The 17,947-nt window shown below is 32.3% G+C and overlaps 1 protein-coding gene across 6 annotated transcripts in view; it reads left to right on the forward strand.

The window, feature by feature from the left end:
- Window positions 1-17,947, forward strand: part of UBR3 (ubiquitin protein ligase E3 component n-recognin 3 (putative)) — a 187,104-nt gene that overhangs the window by 15,517 nt on the left and 153,640 nt on the right. The window lies entirely within an intron of this gene.

Consider the following 17,947-nt stretch of genomic DNA (forward strand, 5'->3'; position numbering starts at 1 on the left):
ATCTCAAATATTGTAGTTTAATCACTAGAAGTTCAACTTTTTTCTATCCTCCATATCTCAACTTTTGAACATACAGAATACCATTATAATAACTTTAATGTTCTTTTCTGATAATTCTAATATCTGTGTTAATTCTGGATTGCTTTTGATTGATTATTCTCCTTATTATAGATTTTTTTTTCCTGCTTCTTTGTATTCTAGACATTGGATGCCTGATACTGTGAATTTTACCTTGTTGGATCCTTAATATTTTTTCTTTTTATGAATATTTTTGAACTTTGTTTTTATATAGAGTTATTTTTTTTGGAAACAGTTTGTTTCTTTCAAGTTCTGCTTTTATGATTGGTTAAGTGGGTGTGGAGAAGTGCCCTCAGTCTAGGGGTAATTATTTCCCACTACCAAGGAGAGCATCTAATCTCCCATGAATTATGAGATTTTCCAGTCTGGTTGCTAGGAACAGACATCATTCTTGGTGAATACTCAAGGGTACCCTGTGTAGATTTCTGGAATTATTTCTCTGTGGAATTCTTTTTGGAACTTTGTCTTATCAACTTTAGCTGTATTGATTTTCCTGCACTTTCAGTTTTGTCTCCTCAGCTCAGGAAGTTTGCCTGGCTCCATTTGATTCTTTTTCTTTCTGTTGTGGCCTTGAAACTCTCTCAAGGCAGTAAGCTGTGACACTTATAGGACTCATTTCATTTGCTTCTCACCTTCATTAACTGATATTCCATGTCTTGAAAACCATTGCTTTATATGTGTTACTTGTTTGTTGCTTGTCGTTGTTGTTGTTGTTATGGATGAGGGGTAAATCCATTGCCTATTACTCTATTTTGGGCTGAAGTGCAAACACACTGAAGTGTAAGGGTTTTAAAAACTCTTATTTTGATATGTGTTTTATTTAATTCACTTTTATTAATAAAGTATATTTTTGGAGTAAAGAATAGTATCACTATAGTGTTTTTTCCCTTTAGAGTTAAGTAGTACTTTGATTATAACAGATTGAGGAAAAGTGTTATAGCCCATCTTCCTTTTTAGAGAACAAGTATATTTTTAAATGAAATGTTTAACTCTTTTAATTAGTATTATTTGCTCTATTCTCATTGCTGTGTTACCTTGGTCATTCACCTAAACAGACTTTCTTCTGTATATGTGCTCCCAGAAAATCTGCTTTCTGCTCTAATTTTGGGAGAGTACTACCTACTTTTACAGAAGGGGGCTCACACCTTCTTAGAAATCTACCCTCATCTGCTTTCATGGGTAGATTTTCCTGAAAACATGTAATGTCAGGTTTCTTAATTTTTAAGTTAGGTATCAGCCTGTTATTTATAAGGTTGATTAGATATTTGTAAGTTAGAATTTGTATGGCATATCTCTTTTCATCCTTTTACTTTTAACTTAAATATATTTTTATGTGTTTGTTTAAAGTACTTTTCCTTAACTAGACTTATTGTGGTGATCATTTCACAGTACATACAAATATTGAATCATTATGTTGTACATTTAAAAGTAACAATGTTCTATGACATTTATATCTCAAAAAAAGTGCATTTTTTCTAGAGAGAATATATTTGGGTTTTACTTTTCTTCACTCCAACCTGACAGTCTCTGTTTTTTAATTGGTATGGTTAGACCATTCACATTTATTGCAAGTCTTGGTATGGTTTTATTAGCATCCACTATCTTAGTTTTCTGTTTTGCATTACATTTTTTACCCTTCCCCTGATAGCAATCTGTGAGGTAGATATTATTGTCCTCATTTTATGGAGAAGGAAGTTAAGGGTAAAGGTGAGTCTTACTTAATGAGTAGTAACTGGCATAGCTGGGGTCCAGGTCTTCTGAATCGGAGTCTGTTGATTAGATATTGTTTTGAAATGTGAACCACTCATTTGCTTACTGATTAACCACTTGCACTAAGACACACCTTTTTAGAGGTGCTCATATTGCTTATAATTTGCCCTCTGTAACTATTTTTTCCTGGTAGTTATTTCTGGGTGAGAGGGCAGTATGGTTTAATCTCTCTAGGCCTTAGGCTGCTTATTTGTAAATGTATACATAGATTTTTAATGCTAGAATACACCTTGGAGGTCATTTACTACCAACTCCTTATTTTGTAGTTGAGATATACCGTAGACCTTTGAAGCAGTGGTTGAGATCTCTGTATTTTAAATACTTTCTTCATAATCTAAGAGCACTGGCCTCTTGATTAATAGACCAATGGAATAATGGATTAATTTGATTAATAGATTAGGCAGACTTTTGCAATTTCTATCCTGTGGCTCTACATCCTTTGGATCCTTGTAGAAAATGGAGTTAGCAAGTTATAGCCCTGGAATTGCCGCTTGTTTTTGTAAATAAAGTTTTATTGGAACACACCCCATTCATTTACTTATATTGTTTTATGGCTGCTTTCACTCTAAAGAGGCAGAGCTAAAGTACTTATGACAGAGACTATATGCCTCTCAAAGCCTAAAATATTTATTATGTGGCTCAATAAGAAAAAAATTGTTGTCTCCTATAATACAGTTATGGTCTTTTGAATCTAAAAATGTGTATTCTTTCCCAGTGAATTAAAATTATTAGCAAACTTGTGAATAACTATTAAATAAATAATTTGAGATCTCATCCAAACTAAAATACTATGAAAAGATGTTAATTTTCAATAGACATATGCTTGGCTTTAATACTATCTTTTTTTTCTTATCATATACTAGTGTAGGCATAACTAACAATCACTTAAACATTTGAGTTCTAGTTTGAAAGATGGGAGGGAGGACTTGTTTATGAATGTCTGAGAAAATGGTGCTGCCATTAGATAAAATAAGGAACCCAGGAGGAGGAACAGGTTAGGTGAACAGAGATCATAGACAACTGGGACAGGAGGCAATTTTTGAAGACTTTCCATTTTGTCTAGCAGTGATTCATTATTTATTATTGATCAGGGTTCATTATAAGCTATGGGCAGATTTTTTTTTTTTTTTTTGGTCAGGTAATTACAAAGATGTGCTGGTTCTGAAAATGTAAATAAATTTTCTTTTTCCATATGAATATACTTAGTTTCTTTGAAATCTGCATGAATTTATGTGTGTTGTTCATGTGTTTATATATATGTGCATAGGAGGAAAAGAGGAAGAGAAAAAAAAAAGAAACCTGTTAAATAATTCTGGTTGAAAGTTTCCCTGAGTACAACAGGTATTCCCTGCTATTAGAAAATAGAGTATTCCTATGAAATCTTTGTAAGCAGAAATGGCATAAAGTGTAGAAGGAATTACCATTAATTTATATGGAAAAAAGCATTCCCCGAACCAAAAAATTACCTACCAAATCATACCAAATAACACATAAAACCTAAAATGAGACTAACATACAGTAAAAAGCAGAACATTAAGTGTATAGCTTGTATAAAGTAGAAATAATATATGTACAGTACAGTTTCACTTACCAGAATCAGGAAGACAGTGAGCACACTGGAAGGCTGAGAGGTGGTGATAATGGTATGTTAGGCAGAGTTGTTGAAGGTTGAGCTGGTGGGATGTACAGGAGGCTGAGGTGTAGGTGAGAGAGGCAGAGGGTCATCTGTTAACATCTCATCGTTGTCTAAATCTATCAGGGTGGCCAGGTCACTAATGTCTACACCTTCAATGTCTGCCTGTCTCAATATTGAAGGTTGAGGTTCAGAGTTAGTCATCTGCTGTGGCTGATGTGGAAGGCTTGATATATGACAACATGTTTAACTGCTTTTGCCTCACCACATTTTCCTATTGTACAATTCTTTGTAGGCACTCAAAACGCCCTGCAAGCCTGTCCTAAACCTACATGCCCTTTCAAAATTAAAGTCATACTTTTCTGCAATCATTGCAGTATTGTCAATCATAGTGAAAATCTAATGCAAGTGCTATGTATTTAGTTCCTGGACGACTTCACTTTGGGGCCATTTGCTGTTGTATAAGGTTTCAGTTCATATCCTTTACTCTTGCAATTGCATGAGCTCTTCATCTGTAAATTGTTGGTCGTGTGACACTAAAACCTCTTCAACATTATCTTCATCAGCTTCCACAAACCGAGCCTCCTTAGTCAAAATCACTGTTACGACATTTATTGTTGTTGGTTTGAAGCCTTTAAGTTGTTCACTACTTTGTGACATGGTTTCCTCCAAACACCATTTCTCATTGAGTCTGTTAGCCTGTTGAGAACATCTCCAAGGTTGGTGATTGCCAATTTTAGATTGTACTCTTTCCAGATCTGTTGTAAAGATGCTTTTGAGTTACCTTTTCTGTCAGTGGCACTTACGATAAAATTTATCATATTTTGCATATAGTGAACCTTAATTGTACCTATTAGGCCTTGGTTACATGGTTACATGATTACATGGTTGCAGCAACTGACATCATATTCAGCAGTAAGAAAACAACACAAATGTTACCACCATACTTGGTAATGCTAGGTGGATGAGAAGCACAATTACTGACAATCAGAAGATACTTGTTATTGAGATTAGTTTCTGTACAGTATTTTTCAACAAAAGGACTGATGTATCCACTCATGTACTCAGAAGAAAATAACTTGGCTATTCCAGCTGCTTAGATGTGAATGAAACACAATAGAAAGTATATTTTTATCAACACCTTTAAGTGCCTTGCGTTTTTCTGAATGATATACCAGTGGAGGCCTAAGGACAGACAGCATCACTAGTGGTGTTGATAGGCGTTAAAATAAATCTGTCTTGTGCCTTGTGTTCCCTAGCCTGGTTTTCTTCTATCAAAATAAATGTATTGCTTGGCATTTTTTTCCAATAAATTGCGCTTTTGTCACAGTAAACACTTGCTTATACAAATAACCACCTTCTATAATAATTTTCTTCAGTTCTCCTGAGAACTTTACAACAGCTCAGGTATCAGCCGAAGCGCTCTCTCCAGTAACTTTTAAGCTATGAAGCTGCCTTCTCCTTGAAAACTTGTGAAACCACCCATGACTACCTTTATATTTTTTAGCAGCACTTTGATCAATGTCATTCATTGCGTTCTGTTTCAACTTATTAAAAAGACAGATTCTCCTTAAGTATAAGATAACAGGACACCACACTTAGTACAGCCATCAGTCCACTCAAGCAATAGACTTTTTGTTTTATCTATTACTAGATACTGAATAAAAGAGACCACTTTGCTACTAGCAGAACCAATAGTAACTTCAGCAGCTTTCAAGATTCTTTCTCTCTGTGTGTAAATAGGATATGGTAGATGCAGACAAGATTAGCGCATGTACAGTGTCTTTGTCTTGTTCACTTTGATTGAAATGGTTAATTATGATCAGTTTTACGCTAAGTGTAATGGTTAATTATGATCAATTTTACGCTATGGCCTGTTAGGAACCAGGCTGCATAGCAGAAGGTGAGCAGTGGGTGAACGCAAGTGAAGCTTCATCTGTATTTGCAGCCGCTTCCTAGCACCAGCATCACTGCCTCAGCTCTACTTTAGAATATCAGGCCTTAGAATATTATATACTTGTGGGTGCCAAAAAGGTTGGGGACCGCTGCCTTAGGACTTAACTTGCTAATGGATGCACAAAATAAACTGAGATAAAACACAGGTGCTTATGGACACAGTTCAAAGTTATGTTGTCTTGATGTTGAGATGCTCAGTGTAGTTCCTGGGGAAGGAGCTTGGTGGTGCCACTTTCACTGCTTGGAGTGTGTGCTGCGTCTATAAGAGCTCGCTGCAAAACAAATGCTGAACACTATTTTTGCTTTTTGCCTTTTTTCGTAAAAGCAGAAATTCTCTTTGGATTTCTTTTGATTAATGAAAACAGGTACTAATATATATTTTCCATAAAAGCCAAGTGGCATAAAGTGAAGTTTTAAAAAGTGGAGATAGTTATATATTGTTTATTTTTTAAACAATAGAAATAAAATGTAGGTGTTCTTTATCTCTGAAAGTATTAATATTGTCATAGTTTTGGTAATTATATTTATCATGGCTTACTCGATTACCATCTTTTAATTAAGTACTCTGAAAGAAAAGAGGTTTGGGTTTTTATAAACCTGAAATTAACACTGGCGATTAGGGTTAAACTCTCTCATTGAGAAAAAGGGAAGTGCTACCATCCCTTAAGTTTATTTGTGGAAATGTTGAGTAGGGGTTTTAACTCAGATTCCGAGTTTTTATATTACTAAATCTTAAGTGTTTTTTATGTTATCAAATTTACATACATAGGAAAGCATGTATAAAATATATGCAGATTAAAGAATTTTAGTTAAATATGAACCACTAAGAAATAATTAAATATTGATAAATATTTGATATTACTTTAATATAAAATGAATTTAAGCTATTATAAAATCTCAAGATAGTGAAGGTTTTTTTTTTAAAAGACTAAAAAGAGCTATGGAGAGTATTAAGTGATTATGCAGTGAGATTAGAAAGAGGTTAGAGTCAGCCTTAATGCTGGTATTAAAATACTATATATAATAGATTCTTAAACTAAGATACTTTTTCATTGTCATTTAATTAAAAGTACCATGGAGCCTAGATTCACCCCCCCCAGCTTTATTGAGGTACAGTTTACAAAACTATATAAATTTAAAGTGCATAATATGATTTGACATATATATGTATACCACAATAAGGTTAATTAACATATCTACCACCTCCCATGGTTACTTTTTTTTTTTTTTTTTTTGGTGGTCATCTTATAACTGAAGTTTGTACCTGGGACCAATAACTCCTCATTCCCCTCCCTCCCAGCCCCAGACAACCACCATTCTACTGTCTCTTTCTATGAATTTAACATTTTTCAGATTTTCACATATGAGATAATAACAATATTTGTCTTTCTCTGACTTATTTCCCTTAGCATAATGCCAAGTTCATTCTTGTCACAAATAGTAGGATTTCCTTCTTTTATGGCTGAATGATTTTCATACACACACAGAGTTGACCCTTGAACTACATGGATTTGAACTGCATGGGCCCACATAGTTGGGAATTTTTTTCAATAAATATTGTAAATGTATTTTTTCTTTCTATGATATTTTGAACATTATTGTAAGAATACAGCATATAATACATATATAAAATGTATTAATTGATTATTTATGTTATTGTTAAGGCTTCCAAACAATAGTAGGCTATTAGTAGTTAAGTTTTTGGAGAGTTAAAGTTACATGCAGTTTTGAATGTGTCCCTAACCCCCTGTTGTTCAAGGGGCAGCTGTATATATGTGTGTGTGTATGTATATAACATATATACATGTGTATCATATATACCACATTTTCTTGATTCATTTATTTGTCAACTGATCAAACAACTTGGTTTTTTCCATGTCTTGGTTATTGTGATAATGCTATGATGAACATGGGGGTGCAGATATTTCTTTGAAATAGTGATTAAATTTCCTTCAGATATATACTCAGAAGTGGGATTACTGGACCATGTGCTATTTCTAGTTTTAATTTTTTTGAGGATCCTCCATACTATTTTGCCTAATGCTGTACTTATTTATATTCCCACCAATGGTGAACAAGAGTTCTCTTCTCCACATTTGTGTCAACATTTGTTATTTCTTTGCTTTTTTTGACAAAAGCCATTTTAACAGATGTAAGGTGATACCTCATTGTGGTTTTGATTTACATTTACCTGATGATTAGTGATCTTGAGCACTCTTTCATATACTTGTTGGTCATTTGTATGTTGTCTTTGGAAAAATTTCTATTCAGATCCTCTGCTCATTTTAAAATCAGATTATTTGCTTTTTTGCTGTCGATATGATTTATTTATTTTGAATATTAACCCCTTACCAAATAAATGTTTTGCTGATATTTTCTCCCATTCCTTAGACTGCCTTTTCATTTCATTGATTCCTTTGCTGTGCAGAAACTTTTCAGTGTGATGTAGTCCCATCTGTTTATTTTTGTTTGTGTTGCTTGTATTTTTCATGTCATATCCAAAAAAATAATTGCCAAGGCCAATATCAAGGAGCTTTTACCCCAGTTTTATTTTTCTAGGACTTTTGTGGTTTCAGGTCTTATATTTAAGTAATCCATTTTGAGTTAACTTTGTGAGTGATGTAAGAAAGGAATCCAATTTCATTCCTTTGTATGTGAATATCTAGGTTTCCCAGCACCAGTTATTGAAGAGATTGTCTTTTCTCCATTGTGTAGTCTTGGCTTTCTTGTTGAATATTAGTTGACAATATATGCATGAGCTTATTTCCAGGGTTTCTATTCTGTGTCATTGGCTTACATGTCTGTGTTTTACTAAAACAACTTTGTTTTAATTACTATACCTTTATGACGTAAAGTTTGAAACCAGAAAATGTGATGCCTCTAACTTTGTTGTTCTTAAGATTTCTTTGGCTATTTGTGGTTTTTGTGGTTTCATATGAATTTTCAGATTGTTTTTTTCTATTTCTATAAAAAATGCTATTGAAATTTTGATAGAAATTGCATTGAATCCACAGGTTACTTTGGATAGTGTGGAGATTTTAACAATATTAGTTCTTCTCCTCCATGAACATGGATGTCTTTTCATTTATTTGTCTTCTTTCATCAGTGTTTTACAGCTTTCAGTGCATAGGTCTTTCAACATCTTTGTTAAATTTATTTTTATATTATTGTTTTTGATGCTATTGTATGTGGGATTTTTTTCTTAATTTCTCTTTCAGGCAGTTTATTTTTACTATATAAACATGGAATTGAATTTTATATGTTGATTTTGTATCCTGCAACTAGTAATATTAGTTTCTAACAGTTTTTTGGTGCAGACTTTAAGGTTTTCTATATATAATATCATGCCATCTTGTAAACAGAGATAATTTAACTTTTTCTTTTCTCATTTGGATGCCTTTTATTTCTTTTGTTTGTTTGTTTATTTTCGCTTGATTACTCTGGCTAAGATTTCCAGTGCTATGGTGAATAGAAATGATAAGAGTGGATACCCTTGTCTTGTTCTTAATCTTAGAGGAGGAACTTTTAGCTTTTCACCGTTGAGTATGATGTTAGCTGTGGGCTTGTCATATATAGCCGTTATTATGTTGAGGTACATTCCCTCTGTATCCAGTTGGTGAGAGGTTTTGTTTTTGTTTTTGTTTTTGTTTTTTTTTAACCGTAACTGGGTATTGAATTTTGTTAAATGCTCTTTCTATATCTGTTGAAATTATCTTATGAGTTCTTATTTATTTATTTAATTAAAGAAATGATTTAAATTTTTGTTTTCTCCCGTCTACCTTTCATATGGATTCTACCCTTCATTTTGTTAATCTGGTGTCACATTGATAGATTTCCATATGTTGAGCCATCCTTGCATCCTAGGGATAAATCCTACATGGTCATGGTCTATGTTCTTTTAATATGCTCTTGAATTTGGTTCGCTAACATTGCTTTTTGAGAAATTTTGCATCAATATTCATCAGGGATATTGGCCTGTTGTTTTCTTTTCTTGTAGTGTTCTTATATGGCTTTGGTATCAAGGTAATGCAGTGTTTCCTCCTCTTCAGTATTTTGGAAGAGTTTGGGAAGGATTGGTGTTAATTCTTCTTTAAATGTTTGATGAAATTCACCAGTGAGGTCATCTGGTCCTAGGCTTTTCTTGTTGAGAGATTTTTGATTACGGATTCAATCTTTTTAACTTTTTATTGGTCTTTTCAGATTTTCTATTTTTTTTACTCATTTAGTATTCTTAGATGGTTTGTTTTGAGGAATTTATCCATTTCATCTAGGTTGTCCAGTTTGTTGGTATACAATAGTTCATAGTTGTCTCTTATGATCCTTTGTATTTCTGTGGTATCAGTTGTAATATCTTCTCTTTAATTTATAACTATTAATTAGAATAATTTTTTCTCATTTAGTCTAACTAAAGACTTATATTTTAAAAAAACTTAGTTTTATTGATCTTTTCTATTGTTTTTTTTTCATTCTTTGTTTTCTATTTTCATTCTACTGCTAACTTGGGCTTATATTTTACTTTTTCTGGTTCTTTACTGTCATATTTGGTTGTTTATTTGAGGTCTTTCTTTTTTCTTAATGTAGGCATTTATGAATGCTATAAATTTTCCTTTTAGAACGGTCTTTTGGTTTTGGTTTGTATTGTTTCCATTTTTATTTTAAGATATTTAAAATTTTTCCTTTTGATTTCTTCTTTGACCCTTTGGTTCAGGAATGTGTCAATTTCCATAAATTTGTGAGTATCCCAGTTTTCCTCTTTTTTAATTTCTAGTTTAATACCTTTGTGTTCAGAAAGGATACTTGATAAAATTTCAGTCTTATTGACATTTTTAAGATTAGTTTTGTGACCTTACATATGATTTTTCTTGGAGAATGTCCTGTTTCATTCTTGAGTAGAATGTGTATTCTGCTGCTTATGAATGGAATGTTCTGCATATATTTTTTAGGTTCATTTAATCTGTAGTGTCCTGCTATTTCCTTACTAATATCCTGTCTGGATGTCATTGTTGAGAGTGGACTATTGTAGTCCCCTTCTATTGTCGTATAATTTTTATTTCTTCTTCTAGTTGTGTTAGTATTTGTTTTATATATTTAGGCGCTCTCATGTTGGGTGTATAAAAATTCACAATTGTTACATCTTCTTGATGACCCTTTTATTGTAATATTCTTCTTTGTCTCTTGTGACCATTTTTTTCCATCCCTTCACTTTCAGCCTATGTGTGTCATAAAGCTAAATTGAGTCTCTTGGAGGCAGCATGTCATTGGATCTTAGTACTTTTTTTATCCATTCAGCCTTTCTGTGTCTTACAGTTGGATAATTGAATCCATTTACATTTAAAGTATTTATTCATAGGTAAGGACTTACATTGCCATTTTACATTGCATGTTGTTTTCTGTTTTGTAGTTCCCTTTTTCCTTTCTTCTTGCTGTCTTTTTTTGTCATTTGATGACTTTTTGTGGTAACATGCTTTTGATTTGTTGCTCTTAATTTTTTTGTGTATCTACTACATATTTTTCTATTATGGTTACCACAAGACTTACATAAAATATAAGTTTTTCTTAAAGATGATAACCTAAAACTCTGTAGATTTACTCCCTCCCCTCACTTTTTAGGTTATTGGTGTTACATTTTCTATCTTTTTACATTATATATTTGTTAACAAATTATTATAGTTGTAGTTATTTTTAATATAAGCATTTTTAACTTTTATATGAGAGTTGAAAGTGATTTACATACCATATTTGCAATAATATAGAATCTGAGTTTTACTATCTATATATTTACTGGTGATTTTTATATACTCCTGTTTTCACAATGTTAATTAGCATTCTTTCATTTCAGCTTTAAGAATTCCCTGTAGCATCTCTTATAAGTCATGCCTAGTGGTGATGAACTCCCTTAGCTTTTTTTGTTTGGGAAAGTCTTTATGTCTCCTTCATTTCTGAAGAGTGGCTTTGCAGGGCATTTCTTATATTCTTGGTTGGCAGTTTTTTTTTCTGTCAATATCTTGAATGTATCATCCCACTCCTGTCTTGTGAGATTTCTGCTGAGAGATTCGCTTATAGATTTATGAAGGCTCTCTTATTTGATGATTTGCTTTTCTCTTGCTGTTTTCAGATTTCTTTTTGTCTTTGACTTTTGACATCTTAATTATAATATATCTCAGTGTAACTCTTTTTGGGTTCAACCTATTTAGGGAATGTAGGGCCGTATGAACCAGATATTCATTTCTTTCCCCAAATTCGGGAAGTTTTCAGCCATTTTTTTTAAAAAATAGACTTTTAGTTTTTCTCTCTCTTCTCCCTTTGTGATTTCCATAATCTTACATTGTTTTTTTTTAAATGGTACCCCATAAGTCTCGTAGGCTGTCTTTATCTTTCTCATTCTTTTTCTTGTAGTACAGTTATGATGGCAGTTAATTTTTTCAGATATTGTCTGAACATTTAATCCTTAGTTTTGAAAGATATATTTTTCTGTGTGAAGAGTTCTAGATTCATAAGTTGTTTTCTTCCAGCACTTGGAAGAAAATATGTCTCTCCATAGTGTTCTGGCTTGCATAGTTTCTGATGAAAAGTCTGCTATCATTTATATCTTTGTTGCATTGTATGTAATGGCTCATTTTTTCTGGTTGGTTTGAAGATTTTTTTGTTATCACTGATTTTCAACAAATAGATTATGATGTGTCTTGGTATGCCTTTAAAAAAAGTTTATTTTGCTTGGAGTTTGATGAATTCTTGGACCTGTGATTTTATGGTTTTTAACAGATTTGGAAAAATTTCAGCCATTCTTCACATATTTTTTTGTTTCCCTTCTGCTTTGTGGGATTCCAGTGCAATGCAAGACTTCCTGTTATCCCACACCTCACTGAGGCTCTGTTCATTTTCTCAGATTCTGTGCTTTATTTTATATAGGTTCTTATTGCTATGCCAGTAAATTAACTGATATTTTCTTTCTAATTTCTAATCTGTTGATCTCATTGGTGTATTTTTTGTTTCTGAGAGTGTATTTTTCATCTGTAGATATTTGATGTGGGTTTTATTTATCTGTTATTGTGGTGTAAGTTGTGAGGAGATTCCCCCTGCCCCAAATCTTGGCTGGTTCCTCAGTTATCTCAAGAGCATTTCTCTGATTGAACCATATTTTCCTCATAGATTTGAAATCTGCCTTTGTCATAAATTAAATTTCACATTTATTTGATTCTGTTTCTGGACCCACAGTTGTTTGTCTATGGATATGTTTTATCATGTGCTATTATCATATTGTTCAATTTATAATTTATTTACTTAATAATTTAACATATTTACTTCTCTAATTTTACTTTCAAGTCTTCTGATCTTATATGCAGACTGTAATTGAATTTAGAACTTTTAGTTTTCATAAATTTTTTGCTTTCGGTTTCCTGGTACTTTAGGCCCAACAAATAATATTAAACCTGTGTAGATGGAATTTAAAATGTTTCCTTTTATTTCTCAACTATTTATGTAATTTAACAATTTTAGAGGTGAGATGAATCTATACCTTAATTAAGCTATACGTATTAGAGATGTAGAAATGTCTATCTAGAGAAATGGTACAAGAACACATACTGGTGAATTTAGAATTGAATTCCTGACCTGAATCCTCCTTTCTTTACTGTATAGTTTATTTAATTATATTTATCATTAATGTCTATCTCTAATCTCTAGAATGTAAGATCCCTAATGGATGGATACAATTTTGATTATTTTAATTTTAAAACAAGTTTTAATATCTGATAAAGTTACTTTATCCTCATTATTCTTATTTTTCAGAGTATTTTTAGCTATTCTTACTTTTCCCTAGGAACTTTAGAATGAGCTTGTTTATTCCTTATTAATATTTTTACTGAGTTCATAGTAAATATATAGATTAGTTTAGATAGATAACGTATATCTTTATGGTATGCCTTTTGTGATCTTCAGTTTTTTGTTTTTTTTTTTAACAATTTTTATCAGTTAAATTTGTCCTTTAGTGTTTCTGAGAGTTCCCCTTTTGTAAAATGAAGACAACAGATTATTTTAGGGGCTTTTAGTCTGGAGCAACATTCCAGAGATCTCTGTGAATTACCTTACATTATATGCAAAATAATGTATTTGTTATTTGTGCTAAATTGGAAATGAGATGCGCATGCCAAAGGCTAATTTTTAGGGAAGCTTATCTCAGATGTTTTTTACATTTTTGAAGCATGTGGCTGAGTTATTTTAGTTGGCCTCTCCTTGTCCTCCTTTCTCCTTTCCAAGTCTCGGTAATTTCCAAATGGACCTCTGGAATCTCCTTTTCTTTCTCTCCTCTCCTACTTCATTTCCTTCCCTTCCCTTCTCTTAGAGTCTGGGAATTCTGCTTTTAGTCATTTAAGTTTTGTTTGTGACACTTCACTGAGCTGCATACTTATCTTTTGGGCAATTTTCTGTCCGTTATACTTCAGTAAATTTTTTTAAAAACCTGAAGTAAAATAAAATTTTGAGAGGTTATTTTATCAACGGTTTATGTAGTTCTATTTGACCATTCTATTATTGCCATAACATCGTGCTCCATTACAGAATATTTAACCTTCTTAATCATTAAAAACCATTGGGTTCCTTGGAGAAAGTATCTGTGACCTGCGAACTGCTGAACACATTACTTCCTATCTCTCTCTCTCTCTCTCTCTCTCTCTTTTTTTTTTTTTTTGAGCCATTACTGTTGTCTGGAAAGCTCTCCTGCTGTTCACTTGGGGAGAAATCTTTAGTACCTGTTTATATGCAGTTGCATTTGCCAGGTCTCTTGATAATATGCAGTTGCATTTGCCAGGTCTCTTGATAATATGCTCTACATATAGAGCTTCGCATGTCTAGTCTAGCTCCTTCATGTCATATGACCTGTATCCTAAATATCACCTCTTAAGGAAGGCCTTCCCTGACAAACTCAATTTGAAGGAGCCTAATGGATACATTCTATAAATTATGCTGTCAAATTATTTTCATAGAGCTTATTACTCATATTTATTTTTTTTGTTTCTCTGTCTGCTACTGCCCCATTCCCCCACAATAGAAAGTTAGCTCCATGAGAACAAAGCCCCTGTATTCTTTAGGTCTAAGTGCCAGGCATGTAGTGTTTCTTCAAAGCATATTTGAAAAACTGAGGTTATTAAGTGAGTTCCCAGTTATTCTTGAATTGGACACCTTTGAAATCATTTTTGGTGTTGTTCTATTAGAGTAAGTCTTTGTTTCATCAAGCCTTTATTGAACATTTGCTATGTAAGATGCTTTAGTTCCCACACTATGGTCGGTTTAAAATACAAAAACTAATTTTGTTTGTTAATCTTATTGTATGTTACATTCACATTGGACAGTCCTATGTTATTTAAACTAGCTCACAGAGCTTGGTTCTTCAGTCTTGTGGCTATTAATTTGTTCAATCCACAGCCATCTGAAACATTCCTGTAACCCCAGTTCCTAGGTTGCTTGGACCCTTTTAGCTGTCCCTTGGGCTTAGTTCCAGGTTGAAATTTTACTCCTTGAAGCCACTTGACACTGTTCAAATTGTTCTTTACTCTCTGCCCAGTAGCTCTTTTGAATTAGTTTCTGTCTTGCACAGAGTGTCTAAGAGAGCTTTCTTGTGCCCTCCTTTATCTACTCCTCTTTCTCTTCCTTCTTTTCAACCATGAAGGCTTTCATTGTTTGTGCCCAGTATATTTTCTTATTCTTCTATTTTGGCTTTCCATCTCTTTTCTCTCCTTCACACTTAGTTTGCAGGCACTTTAATGATCTTATATCACCACTTGTTCTCTGACCTGTGATTTTTTATCTTTAAAGGCTTTTAAAATAGAAATTGTAGAATTTTAAAAGTTTCCTTGATTTTACATAGATTTTGTGTACCGTAGCCGAAAGAGGTTCTTAAATTCATATTTCCCTTTAAATAAAGGTTTGGACCTTAGGGATAATAATTACTACCTTTTTCATAATGTGAAATAAGATGTAGAAATGATGTTTAGGTGGGGCATTGAGACAACTGAGGAGGCTACTCAGACCCTGCTCTTATGTCTGCCTAGAGGACTGAGGAAATCAATATCTCTTTTCTGTAATCTCCTGGACCTAACAATTGGAAGCTCTGCCTTAAAAGTAGATAGATTTCAACAGTGTGTGAATCCTTTGAATGTTTTATTTTCTTTTTTCGTGTATGTATATATATATTTTAAGAAAGAGTTATAACTTTTATTAGATTCTCAAGGGAGTCTATATACCAAAGGAGGTTTAGAAGGAATGCTTTAAATTATGGAACTAAAACCAAATGAATGGCATATTTATTATTGTTTATTTGTTTTTGGTACGATTTTTTCCTTTTGATGACAAAGTTATAAATATGTTTCTTTTACAAAATTCAGACATTACATAGGTAGAATTAATGTAGAAAGTAAAAGTATGCTATATCCTATTTCTAGTTAATTTATACAAAATTAGGTGTAAATACAATTTTTCTTCTTACATACATCAACATTTTTTGCCTTTTCTTTCTCTAAAGTTTTATTTATAAAAGATTATAATATATATATACTACTCTGCAATTCTTTTATTACTTTGTTTATCTTAGAATTTTGCTTCATTACTTGTTGATCTACCACATTCTTTTTAACAAGTACAAAATATTTTATGGATCTACCATAATTTAGTTAACCTTCATTCTGTTACTGAACACATGAGTTGTTTCTAACTTTTTTTTGTGGGTGTATTCTTTTAAATTTAGGACTATTTCTATATAATAAATTTCTAGAAATAAAAATGCTCATCTAGGGTTATGAACACCTAATGGTTTAATAGATATTGTCAAAATGTCACCAAAAACTGAATCTATTTATACTTCTATATGTATAACGAAAATTTCTGAACATCCTTTCCAACAATGACTTAGTAAAGTGAATCTCCCCCAATCTGCAAGATGAAGAAAACATTTTGTGTTATCAAAATTTTCAAACATACATAAAAGTAGACAACAGAACATTTAATCTCCATATATCCATCACTGGACTCAACATTTATTAGATTTTTGCCACATTTCCTTTATTTGCCCTTTTTCTCTTTGCTGAAATTTTTCCTACCTTGCTCCCTCCATCTCCACTACTTTTTGAAGCAAATCCCAAACATTATGTTGTCTCACCCTGACATGCTTCAGTATTCATCTTTAAGAAAACATTCTTTTTAAAAATTTTTAGATTTTCAGTACATTTCAAGCATATATAACTTTCAAACATATGAAAGCAGCATAACTAGTATTATCTTTCATTAGAAAAAAACTCCTTTGGTGGCATTTAAAATTAAAAACAATTAAAAAATTTTCAATTATAGTTGGCATACAATATTATATTAGTTTCAGGTGTACAACATAGTGATTAGACATTTATGTAACTTAAGAAGTGATCACCCCAATAAATCTAGTACTCATCTGACACTATACCTAGTTATTACAATATTATTGACTATATTCCTTATGTAATAGTTTATATCTTTATGACTGTTTTGTAACTACCAATTTGTACTTCTTACCCGCTTCTCCCTTTTCATTCACCCCTCTAACCCCCCTCTCATCTGGTGACCATCACAATGTTCTTTCAATGTATCTATGTATCTCAGTGTACCTATGAGTTTATGTTTTTTTTTTTCTTTTAGATTCCACATGTACATGAAATTACATGGAATTTGTCCTTCTCTGTCTGACTTATTCCCCTCAGCACAGTACACTCTACGTCCATCCATGTTGTTGCAGATGGCAGAATTTTATTCTGTTTTATGGCCAAATAATATTCCGTTGCATATATGTACCACCTCTTCTTTATCCATTCATCCATTGATGGACACTCAGATTGTGGTGGCATGTATTTAAAGACCAATTCAAACTACATTCTTTTGACTTGGAAGGAGTACTTTATTGGCTTTAATATGGCCCATGTTCTGTTTAACGAGCATAACAAAATGAACCACCATCTATCCATCTGTCAGTTTTAACAATTAGCAACTCATAGTTGGTTTTGATATACTTCCGCCTTTTCCCCTTCACCTAACTGGCATATTTTGAAGCAAGTCCCATACATTATAGCATTTCATCTGTAAATATTTATATAAATATAAATAAAGAATTGCCTTTCAGTGGTAACTACAATGCTGCTGTTGTCACACACACACAAAATAATTCCTTAATATCATCAAATATCTGTGAACATTTCCGTATATAAACACGGTGTCATTATCACACCTAATAAAATTATCTATTGAACTAGTATCCAGCTCATAATTAGACTTCTTGAATGTATGAAAAAATGCCCTTTTCAAGTTTGTTTTTTAGAATCATTTTACATAGTACATGTGGTTATTGAGTCTCTCGGGTCTATTTAATTAATTAATTAATTAATCTATTTATCTACTTATTTATTTTATCTATCTATCTATCTATCTATCTATCTATCTATCTATCTATCTATCTATCTATCTATCTATCTATTGGGTCTATTTTAACTTAGAATT

This window comes from Pteropus alecto, unplaced genomic scaffold, assembly GCF_000325575.1.
Source record: "Pteropus alecto unplaced genomic scaffold, ASM32557v1 scaffold3, whole genome shotgun sequence".
Classification (NCBI taxonomy): Eukaryota; Metazoa; Chordata; class Mammalia; order Chiroptera; family Pteropodidae; genus Pteropus; species Pteropus alecto.